The 3,150-nt window shown below is 37.8% G+C and overlaps 1 protein-coding gene across 1 annotated transcript in view; it reads right to left on the bottom strand.

Annotated features, from left to right (window-relative positions):
- The window catches only part of LOC118477769, a 21,210-nt gene that overhangs the window by 10,354 nt on the left and 7,706 nt on the right, over nucleotides 1–3,150 (bottom strand). The window lies entirely within an intron of this gene.

The following is a 3,150-nucleotide window of genomic DNA, read 5'->3' as shown; positions in this document are numbered from 1 at the left end:
GAGAGAGAGAGAGAGAGAGAGAGAGAGAAAAAGAAAGAGAGAGATAGAGAAAGCGACAGAGAGGAGAGATAGAGCGACAGAGACAGAGACTTGGACAGACATAGACAGGCACACAGGCAGACAGACAGACAGACAAACAAATATAAGGGCACGTGAAGACAACACTAAGACAGTGAAAAGAAAAATTCGCACAAACTAGGCTGTCGTAAGGTGGAACAGAACGATAATACACAAAGCCTTTCTCACCTCTTTCAGAAGTAAATGACTTCAGCAAAAGCTATCCATATTATACTGCTATCTTGTCCAGCAGTCTCCAATCTAATTTATGCCCAAATCTCAAGTCCCTCCTCTAAATCCTTTAAGGACTTTCTCCGTTTCTCTTTCCTTGTCGATTCATTACTAAGCTTAGTGTGTAATGGTCATACTCGATTTTCTCAATGTAAGTCCAATCCACTCCCATTTTCTTTTACTGCTTTCTGTCTATTTCTCTTTTCTGCTGATTTGTTTGATTCCAAATCAAAATCGGATACCTTAAGTGGCTTTCATTTCAAAGATGTCAGAAAAATAGTTTGAGCAGAAGGTGTGTTATAAAAATTTGACAGACAAGCTGATAAAATACTATAGTGACAAGTACACAGACTAAGGAAGAGAGTTGAAAAGTTCCAAAATGTCACGTGGCTAATAAAGGAAAACAGGCACGTATTTATGAGTTGAGTCATATGTGGGGAATGGTATATATACAATTATTGACAGGATGAAAGGCAGAGACGGCGTGGCGAGACGAATGACAGAGAGCCATGTGATGTTAAACGCTGAGATTGTTAGACAATTACTACCTTTGTACTTCTAGCGTTTTGTTGTTTTGTTGTTTTTTTTCAGATTTCACGGACACTGCCATTTTACTGAGCGAGAATCGTTAAAGGGACCACCACACCATTAATGCTGTTAGGATCATAAACGGGAATACTTCCACGCTATATTACAAATGCTTCCATGATATTGTGCCATCATATTTATCAATTCTGTTGGAGCTGTGCATTCCAACTCACAGTCTAAGGTCAACAGCTGACGAAAAGAATTAATTTCTTTTACCGCCTTTGACAGTTATAACAATGGGGGGAAAGGGCATTTAAATATGAAGCCCCCAAAATCTGAAATTCTTTGCCAAGTAGTCTAAGAGAGATTAAATCATTTCCACTGATTTATTCGAGCGTCAATTTATGCCATTTTTGTTTTTTGATATGTGAACCCCATTTTCTTTCTTCTTCTTGTTCGTTTTTTCTTTTTCTTCTTTTTCTTGTTCTTGTTCTTTTACTTGTTCTTGTTCTTGTTCTTGTTCTTCTTCTTCATCTTCTTCTTCTTCTTCTTCTTCTTCTTCTTCTTTTTCTTCTTCTTCTTCTTCTTCTTCTTCTTCTTCTTCTTCTTCTTCTTCTTCTTCTGATAATGATTATTATGATTATTACTTTTATCATTACAAAATATCCCCAACCAGGAACTCTGCTGACACATTTCCGATCCACTTTATAGCGCACCATTTGAAACAAATGGAGGGCAAGGGAGTAAATGTGCCGCCTGCATTCGGCTATAACGAGACGGGTGTTTCGGCCATTACTTGGGAGTAATGGTGCAACCAACAGCACACAAGCTATCAGCAGATCGGTTTTAAAGGAGAGAAATGACGGGCGGCCATGACTGTGCAATGTGTTGGGGTACACATCTTCTAATGCTTCTTATATATGTGAGCCATCGCGGTGAAATCAGATGCTCGTCAAGATATTGAAAGAGACGAAATCAATATTTTCCCGCACGTTTGGCAGTTTTTGTGGATTATTTATATAATTTATTTATGTATTTATCTACATTTGGGAGGGAGGTCAACACCTTTTCAGTTTACTCTAAAACACATTCCCATAAGCATTTTTACAGAAAAACGATGATTAAAGGCACATAAATATAAATTTGTGAACTCCAAGGACAACACAGCTTTGGAAGTCATTAAAACTTTTGCTGCCATTTTCATGAAAATTTTTCCTCTAACACCAAACGACCCCCACCTCCTTCAGTTACAAATATCTCGACTTCTATTCAAGACAGATGGATATTTTCTTCCATCACCAGTGAGGTAAATGAGCTGGGTTTAAGATTATACCAACATTATGACACATATTATAGTTTGCCACTCCACCTCAAGGATGGGTCAGTTTATCTGATGAAACGAAAGAGAAGAGACATAAACTGTTTTCAAAGTGATGTAGGTCCTTTAAATTCTGAAAATACTATTATAAATTACTCACATAAAGTGAGATCTACATTTATCCCACAAACTGTATCAAAACAATCTTCTGTAAATTGACAAGAGTATCAATGTCGCTGGCAGTAAAAATTATCTGCCTTGCAAAAAGAGAGTACGTCATCGATTTCTGTTTACACATAATCCGTCTCGGAGTAGTCGTTAAATATTATTTTTAAAAATATAATCCTTCTTCCATCCCCCCCCCCCAACCTCTCTAGGAAAAAGATAAAGGAAAATCCCCCGCCCCCTTTCAAACTAAAAAAACCCAAACAAACCCGAAACCAAACTAAATCTGTAAAAAAAAAAGAAAAAAAAAGAAAAAAAGAAAAGCAAAGCCAAAACCCTAAAAGAAAACCCCAAACAAAATGCATGCTCATTTGCGTTTGGGTGTAGGTTAAAAAGAAATGATTTTATCTTCAAAGTCCAATGAGAGTACAACTGACTGCTCCTATGATAAAACGTTTCTGACACAAAATGCAAATACATTCATTGCAAACAGGTTTGCTTAATTAGAACCCACAGGGAAGGAAAATTGGCATGAAAATGTTTATGAAGCGTTCCGGAAGAAAAGTCAAACATGGTGATATGTTTATCCATACTTTTTTTCAGGCAACAAAGCTAAGTGTCACCAGGGGGCGCCTGTCGAGTTTCATTTAGGAGCTGGGTCAAACTTTGGAAAACAGAAAGAATGAAAAGACAATAGATTGCAAACATTTGTGTACAATGAGTCTAACTGATGGTGGAGACTGAGCGCTGAGAGGTTGTGACTACTGACAGCGAGATAATAGCACGTCACTCCTTGGCTTGTGCGGATGGAGAACTACTTATCGTGTACTTCGCTTTATTCTCCCCCCCCC

Source organism: Aplysia californica, unplaced genomic scaffold (assembly GCF_000002075.1).
Source record: "Aplysia californica isolate F4 #8 unplaced genomic scaffold, AplCal3.0 scaffold00210, whole genome shotgun sequence".
NCBI classification, from domain to species: domain Eukaryota; kingdom Metazoa; phylum Mollusca; class Gastropoda; order Aplysiida; family Aplysiidae; genus Aplysia; species Aplysia californica.
The sequence above is the reverse complement of the archived record's forward strand: the minus strand, read 5'-3'. Positions and strand labels throughout refer to the sequence as shown.